The sequence below is a fragment of the Electrophorus electricus genome, chromosome 18, assembly GCF_013358815.1.
Source record: "Electrophorus electricus isolate fEleEle1 chromosome 18, fEleEle1.pri, whole genome shotgun sequence".
Taxonomy (NCBI): domain Eukaryota; kingdom Metazoa; phylum Chordata; class Actinopteri; order Gymnotiformes; family Gymnotidae; genus Electrophorus; species Electrophorus electricus.
Window position 1 is genome coordinate 15891584 of NC_049552.1, and position 16618 is coordinate 15908201.

A 16618-nucleotide genomic window follows, 5' to 3' on the forward strand; every position below is an offset into this window, starting at 1 on the left:
AAAAGATTGTCACTCAGAAAATGAGACAGAAGATACAGAGACTTGGTGGAGGTTATTATGTTATTTGAAGGTCACATACTTTGCAAATCCACAAAAAAATCCAATTACCCTCAATACTGACATGGTAACCCATTTGGCAACAAAGTGCAGCTAGGCAAAAGAACAGTGGATTTTGCTACATAACTCAGCAAATATGGAATCTTGCCAAACGCCACAAGAGAGATGAAAAGTTAGCATATACCATCTCTACATAAGTGTGATATCTGAACGCTGTACAGGTGCATTCTGGAAGGGATACAAACAGGAGAAAAACATTTATATCGCTAGAAGCTCATGTAAATAATAGTTTACATTTATAATAACTACAGTATATTACATATTATGAATATTATTACAGTTCGCATGTGTTAGATCATATTACTTTGTTGTACACTGATTCCCTTAATGAGCATGTACAATTTTTAAAGAAAATTATAGCAAGGGTGTCATCTTTAAGATGTAAACTTACCGATGGGAATGAAAAGGTTTTGATATTTTTATTTGTATATTTCTAGCATAGTGATTGTTGTTCGAGAGGTACACCACTTGCATGTCAGGCTGACTCAAATCGTCATCGGATCATCTCTTCAGCAGATATAGATTTCAAAAGGCTGTTGTACAGATCACTGGGCTCACACGCAGTGTTCACCACTGCTGGGAAGACTTATCTGCTGCAATGCGGAGGCAACCAGTGCCCATTGTGCGTGCATACTGACACAGAGAGCGAGCGGCTGAGGTAACAGTCGTGGAAATCAATAAGGTAATCTCACTCATCGTTACTGCGCCAGCCCGTGATAACGCTGCAGTTGCCTATAACGCAGGAAAAAGCAATTATGAGTACTGGAAGAAATTGACAAGTCCCACAGGAAGAGATGACGGCTTCTAAGAGGATGAAAAAGTGCAGAAATGAGAGTGGACCGATATTTGACCCTTGCTTCACGCACTGCCCTGGCTCCCCTGGCAAGCATTCTCTTCTTTGATATAAACCTATTACTGGATCGCCTCACCGGTCCCTCAAGTCTTATTATTTGGATATGTCTTGCTTGTATCAAGCTCCAGCATTGACAGCCCTGGTAATATCCTTTTGGCCTTGGTTAGCACGACCTATACTTATCCAGGTGGGCTGGTTTAATATCCTTTTACAGTGCAATGATTGACCCCCATTCACTGGGGCAGAACTTGTTTTTTATTCCTTGCTGCTACACGTGGGATATTCTGGAAGTCACCATTCTATCAGTATGGTGTAGAATCATGAGTCCCATGACACAGGAGTTCATTCAAAGCAGGCGGTTCTATCTATACATACAAGGACACTGAATGAAATCAATTCTGTGTGGCTTAAAATTGTCATTACAGATCAGCGACCGATAACAGAGCTGTATTTTCTCCCGTAACAAATCCGTTCACAGAGAGATTACCTATCACAGAGTCCCATTTGTGGAAAGGCACCGTTATAAAATATTGAAAATTAAATTTCTCAAATTCAATTTTCAAGGTAACTACAAGTTTAAATAGGGTGACAATTTGCTCACACCCAAGTTTGGATTACATGTATATCAACCAGCTTGGGAATGATTACCAACAGTGATGTATGCTCGTGGGTCTTTCAAAAAATGTGGGTCCTTGGGGGAAAGGTATTCAAACAGTATCACGCTATGAGGTGTGGCTCTGGAGGCGTGGCCCGAGTGAGTCTGGGCTCATGCATTTGGTTCTAAGACACACCCCTATTTACAAGCTGGAATTCAACTTGATAAAACCTCTATATTTTCACACCATTTTCACTCATGAAGTTAAATAAATAAATAAGATTGAAATAAATTTGTATTATAGTATTGCAGTTGTTGTTACACTTCTTCTGCTGCAGAAACCTAACCCCAACTACAGCAGAAAACAAGTGTGTGCGTATGAATACAGGTGTTGGTACCCTAATCCTAACTGGAACATCAAATACTCATGTTTAAGAACATGGGTAAAACATCAAGTTCAAGTTCAAGTTCAAGAGGTTTTATTGTCATTTCAGCTATGTACAAGTACACAACAAAAATGAGACAATGTTCCTCCAGGACCATGGTGCAACATAAAAACAACAGTGCAACAGACAACATGCTACACAAGTGCAAACAGTCCAATATAGTGCAAAATGTCATTAAATAAACATTAAATAAACAATAATAAATACAGGACAGGACAAATACAAAAATGAGTAGACAGTGCAATTATTTAGTCCAGTTCACAGTACTTGGCGTATGTAAAGTGAGTTGTGCATAGGAGTCAGTGACATGCTACCCTGAACATAGCAGTCACCAGTAGCAGCCAAAACAGTTCAGAGTACAGTGCTGGTTTAGTACAGTACTCTAGCAGCAAGTAGGATAATGTGCAAGACTGCAATAGGAGTGCATAGTTTATTTGTGTGAGGTTTGACTTCAGCACTAGTCTGATGCAAAACAATGTGTGAGTGTGTGTATAGATATGTATGTATGTATGTATGTATGTGTGTGTGTATGTATGTATGTACGTATGTGTGTGTGTGTGTGTGTGTGTGTGTGTGTGTGTGTGTGTGTGTGTGTGAGAATTGGAATTGGAGTTAGCCAGAGTTCATGAGTCTAATGGCTTCTGGGAAGAAGCTGTTGCACAGTCTGGAGGTGCAGGACTGGATGGAGGTGCGGTACCTTCTTCCAGATGGCAAAAGGGTGAACAGTTCATGTGAGGGGTGTGTGGGGTCTTTCACAATGTTGGGGGCTTTCCGGATGTAGCGTGTTATGTAGATGTTTGTGATGGAGGGAAGAGAGACCCCAATGATCTTCTCAGCTGTTCTCACTATTCTTTGGAGGGTCTTGCGGTCAAAGGAGGTGCAGTTCCCAAACCAGGTAATGATGCAGCTGCTCAGGATGCTCTCTACAGTACCTCTGTAGAAGGTAGTGAGGATGGGTGATGGGAGATGGGCTTCCCTCAACTTCCGAAGGAAATAAAGACGTTGCTGGGCTCTCTTGGTGATGGAACTGGTGTTCAGGGTCCAGGTGAGGTTCTCCACTATGTGAACACCAAGGAACTTGATGTTCTTGATGATCTCCACTGAGGAGCCATTGATGACAAGCGGGGAGTGATCTCGCCTTGTTCTCCTGAAGTCAACAACCATTTCTTTTGTCTTGTCAACATTCAGATACAGGTTGTTGACCTTACACCAGCTCACCAGTTCTCGCACCTCCTCTCTGTATGCTGACTCGTTGTCTTTGTTGATGAGACCCACCACGGTCGTGTCATCAGCGAACTTGATGATGTGATTTGAGCTGTGCATCGCTGCACAGTCATGAGTCAGCAGTGTGAAAAGCAGAGGGCTGAGTACGCTGCCCTGGGGAGCACCAGTACTCAGTGTGGTGGTGTTGGAAGTGCTGCTCCCAATCCGGACAAACTGAGGTCTACCAGTCAAGAAATCCAGGATCCAGTTGCAGAGGGAGGTGTTCAAGCCCAGTAAGCTCAACTTTCCAATCAGATGCTGAGGAACAATGGTGTTGAATGCTGAACTGAAGTCTATGAACAGCATTCTTACGTAGGTGCCATTTTTATCCAGATGTGTGAGTGCCAGATGAAGTGTGGTAGAGATGGCATCATCTGTAGAGCGGTTGGGGTGGTACGCGAACTGCAGGGGGTCCAGAGAAGGGGGAAGCTGGGTCTTGATGTGTCTCATGACGAGTCTCTCGAAGCACTTCATGATGATGGATGTGAGTGCGATGGGACAGTAGTCGTTGAGACACGACACCGTGGGTTTCTTAGGCACGGGGACGATGGTGGTGGTCTTGAAGCATGTTGGGACCACGGTGCAGCTCAGAGAGATATTGAAGATGTCTGTCAGGACATCTGCAAGCTGGTCAGCACATTCTCTGAGCACACAACCCGGGATGTTGTCTGGTCCAGCAGGTTTCCGTGGGTTAACTCCACGCAGAGTACGCCTCACATCAGCTGCGGTCAGGCACCTGGTCATTTTGCGGAGTAGCATCATTGGCTATTAGACTGATTACCACACTACAAGGCAGTAACCTGTCCTTATAACAACCCATCCAGGGTCTTTGGCTTCTTTCTATCTTGAACTGGAGGATTGTCTTTGGGAATTAAGAGACCTCTATAATAAATAACACATATGTACACTGTTTCTACAAACACGCAGAGAATAAACACCAGCACAGCTTTGACTCACTTTCATCTGCTGATCAACCCGAAGCGTTATGACAAGATAGCAAGCCAGTACTTTTGACAATTCTGACCCTACGTGTTGGGACACGTACATTTACATTCCTTAGCACAGAAAGACATTAGGTCTTGAAAAAAAATGGATTGCAAACCAAGGGTGAGAGGTTGTTTAGCCAATGTGAAACAGTACAGACGTTCCAGCTACCAGACCTGGAGAACAATAAGGAAAGAGAACATGTACAAAAAAACCTTGACATTTCTTTTAAATTACTATCTCTTCCCTCAGTCAAGAACCAGTCACTTCTCTTCAACTGTCAAGACTGCCAGCAAAAATACAACACTTCCAACCTACTGATTACTCCCACACCGGACAGTTGTTGTGACTTTGCAGGTTTCTGGTTTCGCGGTTCTGTATGTTAATATGGCATCTGCTGGAGCAAATGCTCTGCTGAATGGCAGCGTATCAGTTTGAATCGATAACACAGTATTAAGAGTGAAAAATTGACTCAAACGATCCAGTGGGGATCCTGAAACAGCCTTTCATTATTTACCGTCTGTGAAAATATCTGCTGCTTTCGCTTCCCTGTATTGATCTGGCTGAGGCATGACAAAGCAAGAGAGACACGTAGAGGGATTCATTCCATCACGTCTGCATCATACGAAGGCGTCCTACCATCCTCGCACACTCCCTCTTCTCAATCGCCATGAAAAATTTAAGTCAGCAACTCTCTCTCCCTCGCTCAGTCTCTCGCTCCCTCTCTCTCTCTGTCTCTGTCTCTGTCTCTTTCAACTTTGTTATTTAGGCTCCCTTTCTCACACACACACACATAAGAGTGCTCTTCTGCATAAGAGCCAGTTCCTGTTGGCACAGTTACTGCGAGGGTTCTGGAAGTTTCCTCACTCGTTGGGCAGGGTTCTGGGGTGCGGCTGGAAGTCTGGAAGCCCAGCGGGAGCTGAGCATTCTCGAGTAAACAGATCTATTACGCTGCCTCATGCTGTCCCGATATCCCAGAGGCAGAGCTGTGGCTGAGAGCATCTCATTACTAGTCAACCCTGGAACTACATTTCTGACCGGGACATTTATAGGACCGTATGGTAAATATCCCCCCCCCCCCAAAAAAAAAAAAAAAAATCAAACCTGGAGATAATTAGTCAATTGCTGTTATTTTCTTATTTATATATATATATATATATATATATATATATATATATATATATAGATAGATAGATAGATAGATAGATAGATAGATAGATAGATAGATAGATAGATAGATAGATAGATTTGTTGCTATACAAGGTGTTAATTGGACTTAATTGGACTGTATTTCTGCTTTGCTTCTGTACTCTAGCACAAAAGATTTTTAACGAAACCAATTAGGATGTTATACTGCAAAATGCAAGCTTTGATTTGAGGGTATATACATCCAAATGAAGCCTCGCGAACAGTGCGGCCAGCTTACAGATTGCCGAGAAGTACATAAAAACCTTTAAGGTTTAGGGACAAAGATGTATGGATGTGCAAGTCAACGATGAATATGTAACAGAAGGGAATAGAAGACTGCGTAGAGGAGACGGAAATAATCCAAAGACGGCTAGCTCATCTGTGAAACACGGCATGTATAGCTGGAGGTAGAACAGGCTTACTTGTCATTATTGATTTTGTGACCGCCGACAGCAGCAAGAGTATCAATTCTGAAGTGTCTTTACTGCTCAGATCAACCAAGCACCTCAAAACCCACTGAATAGCACTTCAACTCACAGTAAAAGCATGAAACACACTTCTGAAGCAACTGTGGGCATTTCCAGGGCCAAAATGTTAAATGTACTTGAGTGGTCATATGATTCAAACCCCACAGAGTAATTATTTCACTGGAAGAAAAGATTGAAGGCAACAATCCCCAGAAACAGGCAGGACCTGAAGATGCATTACACACAGAAGATACCCAGCAGCTGATGATGGCTGTGCGTCTGGTCACCTCTACGGGTCACACACATGAAGCAGTAATCAACTGTATTGAATTTGTAACCAAGTACTTAACATCATTTGCCACATTTATTCGGGTCCTAAACCTGAGGTTGGGGTACCACGTGCAAAAAGAGCTGGTTCCCATTTGGTTTTGGTATCCACACATAACGCTAAATATCAGTTGAATAAAGAATAGATTTACTGATTACAAATGATTACTTAAGCTAAAATTATCTTACAATTCCAAACCCCACAGTATTTCCACACAGTTATACAAATAAACCCAAACCCCCAAAAAATACAATATGTAGCAGGCCAGATTCGGGAACCCTGAGACCAAAACCAGGACATCCGCTTCACTCTAACGACCAAAAACCAAATGAATCCGAGTACCTGTGTGTTCGAATCACAACATGGTGGGGCAGATTAACAGGTGTCCCCTCGGCCTGCTAAAGTTCGCCTCTCCACATCTGTCCAAGGCGCCATCTGAGTTCCAGGCTCGAGGAGTCTTTTTCCAACCAAAATCAGAGGAATACAGGCATAACTGTACTCGTTGCTTCGGGAAAATGAATTACCTCGTTAACGTCAGCATTTAGGAAAATGGCTCGTAACTGAGCAGGCTACTGTCACAGCACGCTACTTAGCTATGCCAAACGGAAAAGTAGACGAAGCCTTGTCTGAGGACTTGTAACATTCAGACACGCTTACTCCATTTCTTACAGAATTAAAATATTCTCAATTAGACAGCCCCAAAACTACCACAGCGTTTTACAAAAATGTCTGTAAAAAGACATTTTAAAGCCCCCCTTAAAGGGCCAGTTACACAAACACCTCACTAGATTAACATATCAAACCACCATTAAACACCCATTTCCTGCTGCGCTACAGTGTTGTCTAATAAAACCATCAAATGAAATGTGTCATTGTCTAAATACTTATGGATTGCTACCTGCTGATTTTGATATTGTTTGAAACTCATGCAAACTCCAGGCAACTCTACAGCAGGTTTAAACTTGAACCTGTTGAATCATCTAGAAATGGCTGTGTATATTTATTAATTCTAACATGAGCCTTTAAATAAATGTAAAATACTACATGAATGCTGGCACAGACTCATTTCAGGACGAGTAAGTTTGAGTGTTTAAGAAAGAAGGTAAAACAATTTGCTCGATTTCTTTTCCTCAGATGGAGTTGTGTTAGTTAGGCCTTATTAAGTTGCCCAGATACAATCATTTCAACCGTTAGAGTGCATAAGCATGACTAACCCCAGTCCCTTATGTGGGGTTGGTCCATATACGCATGACTAACCCCAGTCCCTTATGTGGGGTTGGTCCATATAAGCATGACTAACCCCAGTCCCTTATGTGGGGTTGGTCATATAAGCATGACTAACCCCAGTCCCTTATGTGGGGTTGGTCATATACGCATGACTAACCCCAGTCCCTTATGTGGGGTTGGTCATATACGCATGACTAACCCCAGTCCCTTATGTGGGGTTGGTCCATATAGGCATGACTAACCCCAGTCCCTTATGTGGGGTTGGTCCATATACCTATGACTAACCCCAGTCCCTAATGTGGGGTTGGTCATATACATATAACTAACCTCAGTCCCTTATGTGGGGTTGGTCATATACATATAACTAACCCCAGTCCCTTATGTGGGGTTGGTCATATACGCATGACTAACCCCAGTCTCTTATGTGGGGTTGGTCATATACGCATGAATAACCCCAGTCCCTTATGTGGGGTTGGTCATATAAGCATGACTAACCCCAGTCCCTTATGTGGGGTTGGTCATATAAGCATGACTAACCCCAGTCTCTTATGTGGGGTTGGTCATATAAGCATGACTAACCCCAGTCCCTTATGTGGGGTTGGTCATATAAGAATGACTAATCCCAGTCCCTTATGTGGGGTTGGTCTTATAAGCATGACTAACCCCAGTCCCGTATGTGGCGTTGGTCATATAAGCATGACTAACCCCAGTCCCTTATGTGGGGTTGGTCATATAAGAATGACTAATCCCAGTCTCTGATTAGACTTCTGAGTGCTGACATCAGTCAGAACATGTTCCCCTAGTTCTCTAATTAGCTGAATAATTGACCATAGCATATTAAAATTGAACATGTGCAAAGTTATTGCGGCTCCATTTGAACAATTACTGCTCCACATTTCGCCCAGCGGCCTGTCTGGGTCCAGATAAATAATGTGAAAGAACAGAAAACACAAACACTGTTTATTTCACAAACAAAGCATCCGTTATTTCAGAAGTCTGTTCGCAGAAGGTACAGACTCTTGTGGTATAATGTAAAAGATTTTGTTTTTCAAGCCACTTCACCAGCTAAATAAACAGACTGCACTTGCTATTTTCTGATAAAGAACATTATTTTTCTCATGGCAGTAACAGCCATGCTAGTCATATGCAGCAAACGCCTGGCATAGACACATTCCACATATATAATACTCGAAGCAGAACTCTTTAATATTTGTACTGCAATGTTCAATCCCAAGAGTTAGAATATTCGTTGGTATTGTAATTAAGATTCTATCAAATATGTGCACAGTGATTATGCTCTCCGTGTGCCTTGACAGAATGTCACTTCCACTGAGACGATCAAACGGCACCTATCCTCCCTCTCACCTAGTTGGAACTGAGCTCTTAAATCAAACCGACTCCATTCTCGTTCTCTGTTCTCTTCACACATAATCAAACAGCCCTGTGGGTTATGGGTTGGTAACTGAGATATTAATAGCGAATGGCGTACACCTTCATGGGTACTGCGGATGAGAACAGAGTCAGGCACAGCTGAGGAGAAGCAATCTCCAGCTCAGGTCCTTAGTGTGCGAACATGCTCCGGCCCACAAAGGCCAGGGTGGGCGTTGCCCATTTTCCCGGGGCTGGATTACTGCATCAGCACTTCCACTGCAACGATTGTGCTCCATTTACACAGCAGCTAAGATTCCACCTTATACCCAAGGACTCCATTTCGATCTAGCACATGCCTGCAATGCTATTTACAATCAGATTCAACAGGGCTTCTTTGGACAAGGCTGGACATGTGTCAAACATTTAGCTGTTGTGTTTTTTTATTTGCTTTATAGGGGGGCTTCTCAAAGGGCCTTTAGACTGTGGTCAGCCGGTCACTGATCCCTAAATTCCATTGTTTATCCCTAGATTCTATCCCTTACCCCTAGATTCCATCACTTACCCCTAGATTCTATCCCTTACCCCTAGATTCTATCCCTTACCCCTAGATTCCATCACTTACCCCTAGATTATATCCCTTACCCCTAGATTCCATCACTTACCCCTAGATTCTATCCCTTACCCCTAGATTCTATCCCTTACCCCTAGATTCCATTGTTTATCCCTAGATTCTATCACTTACCCCTAGATTCTATCCCTTACCCCTAGATTCTCACTTACCCCTAGATTCCATCCCTTACCCCTAGATTCTATCCCTTACCCCTAGATTCTATCACTTACCCCTAGATTCCATCACTTACCCCTAGATTCTATCCCTTACCCCTATATTCTATTCCTTACCCCTAGATTCTATCACTTACCCCTAGATTCTATCACTTACCCCTAGATTCCATCACTTACCCCTAGATTCTATCCCTTACCCCTAGATTCCATCACTTACCCCTAGATTCTATCCCTTACCCCTAGATTCTATCCCTTACCCCTAGATTCCATCACTTACCCCTAGATTCCATCACTCACCTCTAGATTCCATCGATTATCCCTAGATTCCATCACTCACCTCTAGATTCTATCCCTTACCCCTAGATTCCATTGTTTATCCCTAGATTCTATCACTTACCCCTAGATTCTATCCCTTACCCCTAGATTCTATCACTTACCCCTAGATTCCATCCCTTACCCCTAGATTCTATCCCTTACCCCTAGATTCTATCACTTACCCCTAGATTCCATCACTTACCCCTAGATTCTATCCCTTACCCCTAGATTCCATCACTTACCCCTAGATTCCATCACTTACCCCTAGATTCTATCCCTTACCCCTAGATTCTATCCCTTACCCCTAGATTCCATCACTTACCCCTAGATTCCATCACTCACCTCTAGATTCCATCACTTACCCCTAGATTCCATCACTCACCTCTAGATTCCATCACTTACCCCTAGATTCCATCACTCACCTCTAGATTCTATCCCTTACCCCTAGATTCCATCCCTTACCCCTAGATTCCATCACTTACCCCTAGATTCCATCACTCACCTCTAGATTCCATCACTCACCTCTAGATTCTATCCCTTACCCCTAGATTCTATCCCTTACCCCTAGATTCCATCACTTACCCCTAGATTCCATCACTTACCCCTAGATTCTATCCCTTACCCCTAGATTCCATCCCTTACCCCTAGATTCCATCCCTTACCTCTAGATTCTATCCCTTACCCCTAGATTCCATCACTCACCTCTAGATTCTATCCCTTACCCCTAGATTCCATCACTCACCTCTAGATTCTATCCCTTACCCCTAGATTCCATCACTTACCCCTAGATTCCATCACTCACCTCTAGATTCTATCCCTTACCCCTAGATTCCATCACTTACCCCTAGATTCCATCACTTACCCCTAGATTCCATCACTCACCTCTAGATTCTATCCCTTACCCCTAGATTCCATCACTTACCCCTAGATTCTATCACTCACCTCTAGATTCTATCCCTTACCCCTAGATTCCATCACTTACCCCTAGATTCCATCACTCACCTCTAGATTCTATCCCTTACCCCTAGATTCTATCCCTTACCCCTAGATTCCATCACTTACCCCTAGATTCCATCACTTACCCCTAGATTCCATCCCTTACCCCTAGATTCCATCACTCACCTCTAGATTCCATCACTTACCCCTAGATTCCATCACTCACCTCTAGATTCCATCGATTATCCCTAGATTCCATCACTCACCTCTAGATTTTATCCCTTACCCCTAGATTCCATCACTCACCTCTAGATTCTATCCCTTACCCCTAGATTCTATCCCTTACCCCTAGATTCCATCACTTACCCCTAGATTCCATCACTTACCCCTAGATTCCATCACTTACCCCTAGATTCCATCACTCACCTCTAGATTCTATCCCTTACCCCTAGATTCCATCACTCACCTCTAGATTCCATCACTTACCCCTAGATTCCATCACTCACCTCTAGATTCTATCCCTTACCCCTAGATTCCATCGATTATCCCTTCACTCTGCACTAATATAGTGTTGACTTATGGTTTTTTTCCCTGCCTGTTCTCATCCCTCTTCATCTTGCCCCTTTCTAAATTAAAGAAAGATATCAGTAGCCTTTGTTTCCCTTGACAGGTTGTGTAGTATACTTTAAGCATCCACGCCATATGCAGTTGGACAAGGACCAGCATAAATATACACAATGGGGAAATGAATACATGGTAACCGTGAGTTAAATGCCACATGGCAAACATCAAGCTTTCTCCAACCAGATGTTAAACGCAGCACACAAGTGTCTTACCTTCACTGCATCCTTTTCAGCCTTGTTTAACATATGTGGCATTTATTTCTGATTATTAGCATAGTTGCATTATTAAGGACATTAAATTGCTATTATGTTGTCCTGGATGGCAAAATACCAAGCATCATATAATCACAGAACATGCTTGTTGTTTGTTTTCTTGGCTTTTTGTAATCACAGGACCATGAAAGGCAAAGCCTAAGAAACAAAAAATAGCACTTCCATACTGTTATTATAGTTGGTTGTTTCAGTCTGTGTAATTAGCTCTACATTAGGCTGCTGTCCAAAACGAGGTCCCACAACAACCGCCAAGATACCCAGGCCTTGAAGACACGTGTGGCACAAGGCTACAAGCAGGGTAATTACATGGTTTGATCAGCACTGCGGGAGGTATGTAGACCAGTTCAGAGCTGCAAGCATGAGAGTCACAGATACCAACATACTGACTTCTTCTTGTAGTTACATCATAGAAACTGAGCCTTTACGAAAATGTCATAAAGTTTATCAATAAAGGCTTGTGTTACCATTCTATACATTCAGCATGGAAGACCAGGTGCAGTGATCTGGGAACGGGGGGCTCTTTGACCTCTTGGTGCCCCCTGATGCCCCCTGCCCCGTCCGTCTGAAAACGCCTTTTCACCGATTACATGACAAGGCATGCTTTCAAAAACAACTTAGCAAAATTTTAAATTAAATCAATTATACATTAAATATTTGCACAAAATGTATTTATGAAGCACACATAAAAGTAATTGTTATATGTATGCACTAGCGTATGGTTCCTCAGATTGTAATTTGAATTTACATGCAGTATATATTCTACTTAGTGAATGCTAAGCACCTCTCACACTTACTTCTCTTAACACATACTGAAGACTTCATTCTGAAGGGTGTAGGCCAAGCACTATCTTAGATGTTTTAGGTACGTTATTATTTATTGGTATAGTTTGGACGTTACTTCATAATTATTTGAGTGGCTATTTGCACTTTACACTATAATGAGAGGCTATATCAACATTTACAATGTGAGGAAGGACATAACAGTAAGGAAAACCCAGTCATATTAAATGTTACGTATCTATGATAGATATAGTTGGGGAACTACATATCACATCTTAAAGAAGCCATTTATGCATCCCCATACACTAATTCCCTAGTTCCTGCTTGAAAATGGAAGAAATGTTTCCAGTTTAATGGTTTCCTGGTTTTAAAAAAGAATATTATTGGAGTACAGTGATATTTCCTACATGTGTTATATTTTACATTTACATTTACATTTAGCAGACGCTCTTATCCAGAGTGACTTACAAAAGTGCTTTGTCATTTCCTCATAGAATATATCCTAGTACAGGTTAGAGTCCAACATACTAATGAACTAGAATACTGTTGAAATACAGGAATCAATACTGATGACTAGAAGTGCAAAATACCATATACGCTCTATAACAGACAACGATAAGTACAATAACAATAAGTACTTTGTTAGTCAACATAAACAATGTGTAATAACAATATCCTACAATAAGTACTGGTTTCAGTTTAGTCAACATAGGAGCAGGATCAGTGTCATATTCCACAGATAGATGGGTCTTCAGTCTGAGGATTGGGCTGCCATGGAATAATTGCCCAGCACAAAGCACTCATTATGGTAGTGTGACGTCTGGACTGAGGAGGAGGCCAGTGTGAGGGGACCAGTGTGAGGGGGCTTTATTAACAGAGGAGAACACACAGAGAACCAAACAAAAATCACAGAGCCTAAGTGTCAAAGGTCATACAACATACATACATGCTAACAAACAAATATAGGACAAAGAACTGTGGCCAACACAAGAGTAACAAACCAGGCACATGGTGCGGATAAGGGTGGAGTATGGAAGCTAAACAAACAGAAAGCACATGGCTAGAAAAGAATCCAAAAGAAAGGGACGCATGGTAACAGGAACCATGGTGAGAGAGGAGGGTCAACTGTTCCGGGTACTTTCCATTTATTAATAATAATAATAAGTTTGATTTATATAGCGCCTTTCACAGACACAAGGTCACTTTACAATGATTGGGGGGGGGGTGTAAATAAATAAAATTAACAACACAAAAATGAACAACTATGGATAAGAAAAGAGGTTATGAAAAGTGTTGGGAAAAGAGGTGTGTTTTAAGTTTAGATTTGAAGAAGGAGAGTGTGGAGCAGTAAGGGGGAGGAGTCGAGCATTAGAGGACCGATGTCTACGGGTGGAGCAGTAAGGGTGTAGGAGTCGAGCATTAGAGGACCGATGTCTACGGGTGGAGCAGTAAGGGTGTAGGAGTCGAGCATTAGAGGACCGATGTCTATGGGTGGAGCAGTAAGGGTGTAGGAGTCAAGCATTAGAGGACCGATGTCTACGGGTGGAGCAGTAAGGGTGTAGGAGTCGAGCATTAGAGGACCGATGTCTACGGGTGGACCAGTAAGGGTGTAGGAGTCGAGCATTAGAGGACCGATGTCTACGGGTGGACCAGTAAGGGTGTAGGAGTCGAGCATTAGAGGACTGATGTCTACGGGTGGGGCAGTAAGGGTGTAGGAGTCGAGCATTAGAGGACCGATGTCTACGGGTGGACCAGTAAGGGTGTAGGAGTCGAGCATTAGAGGACTGATGTCTACGGGTGGGGCAGTAAGGGTGTAGGAGTTGAGCTAGACAGTGAGGTGACAGACCATGCAGAGCTTTGAATGTAAGGAGGAGTATTTTGAACTGAATGCATTCAGGGACGGGGAGCCAGTCTAGCTGATGTAGACTAGAAGTGATGTGGACTGATTTCCTTATATGAAGGAGGATTCTCACAGCTGAGTTTTGGACATATTGAAGTGAGCAGATGGTTTTGTTAGGGATGTCAATGAGGAGCGAGTTACAGTAATCAAGAGAGGAGGTGATGAAGGTGTTAACTGAGGTCTCAGCGTCGTGTGTGGGAAGCATGGGCCTAAGACTAGCGATATTACAGAGGTGAAAAAAGGCATTTTTGACCAGAGGTGGGGTTCAAAAGAGAGAGAGGAATCAAAGAGTACACCAGGGTTCCTAACCGAGGATGAGGAACTGCTCTGTCCAGATACTGTCCAGATTTAATTTAAGATTGGCTAATTTTGCTATTTTGATATTTAGTTAATGTTGCACTGTTTTTGAACAGTTGGCATTCAAATTAACTGATATTTTCCAAGTGTTAATGCTATTAAAACCCTTGAGAAAGAAGTGAACTCAGTCTCCCAGCATTCCCACTCAACACTCAGATAATAGATAATAGATAAAAATGGCAGAATGATAAAGTGAGTGACACTGGAGGTAAGTGGGTCTTAGGATCGTTAGTTTGGGGCAATGTGAAGCGAAGTCACGTCAGTTCTGATGCGTCCATGTTCAAGCCCAGCACCTCAGACGCTGGGCGTCGGTTAACGCAGGAGAGACCTCCTTAAGTCCCGAATGAAGCTATAAATCAGTCTAGCCAAGAAAGCTACTCAATACTGTGATGTGTGAATGTGCAGCATGAGACTCACTCATGTGCTCCTTAGTGCCGATGTCCCATCGGCACAATGTGCATAATTCAGCTGGAGCGTTTATGACCACTTAAGAGTGGTTGAAGACTACAAAAGAGGGTAGCATGTCTTTCCAATGTTTAATGAAAAGCATGAAATGAAAACAATTACCGTGAAATGTGTGCGGCACTAGCACATCAGGGGCCACTGGGGGCTAGTTTGTTTGTCTGAATTTTAAAAAATGCATTTAGAACAAAAAAACACATTGTCAAGAACATTGTCACGTTTCGCCGTGCTTTGGAGAGAATTTGAAGGAAGGCTCAAAATGTCTTTGTGTAGATTCTGCTATACATAGCTAATGTCAGCCATTTTCAAAAACACAGAGTAATGAACGGTGCATGGGCCAGCGGATCCGTGTGAGCGCGTGCGTGGGAGTGAGTGGTGTTGTTTGGCCCCGCCCACTGCACACGGGTCACAGAACAGGCTGCAGAGACACCTGGGCCAGAGGCTCATTAGAAGCAGGTTGTAGGCTGCATGAGGGCAGGACATCTGAGGGTGCTGATGTTTCCACAGGAAGCACACAAATAACAATGCAAAAAACATAACTAACCAATATGCCAGTGAACCAACTGGTTTCTACACAATACTAACAAATGCTCAGCTGTTAGCAGATGAGGCCAAAGAGGCTGCATATTCCCAGGTCTTACGGAAAGCCGGAATAGCTCGGAAGTGTCCTATAAAGGCAAGGCTCCGTATTCTATCTCATACTCCTCGTGTTTCTCCATCTTCTGGCTTAAGAGTATCCACACAATACAGTAAATATTAGAATCGCAGCTTACACAGACTCACACATCATTTCCTAACTGAAATCCATTAGCTGCTCAAATTAATTTTTGCCTCCAGTCTGGGGAAAAACACTTGTCAGCCAAGTCTTCCTTATTTATCACACACCACTGACTGAGAAAGTGTCATTCAGTGGGACGCTGCCTGCAAGAATTCCTGCAGAGAGCTGGAAGCAGAGGCCCAGAGAGGGGGCTTGTTTCTGCCTAATGTGAAGCAGCTCACCCACCCTGAAAGAACGGACTGGAGACCAGGGGCCCGTCCGGCTCTGTGCAGGCAGACGTTCGGCAGGCAGGCAAAAGGCATGAGAAACAAAGCCCAGGGCCGAGCTCAGCACACGAGCGCATGCGAACACGGCGTGAATGTGTAGACCAGACAGATTTTAGACAGCATTCTGGAACAACAATCTAACATTTACATTGCTATTCTTAGACTTGCCGAAGTACCCCGGTGTGGTTCACATGCTCTACCTTCAAAGACGATTTTGTTGTTGTTTTTGTTTGGACTTTTTTTTCCCACGGATATACTCATTTTGCAGTTTTGTATCAAAATATTTTGTTGTTCTGAGTGACCTTG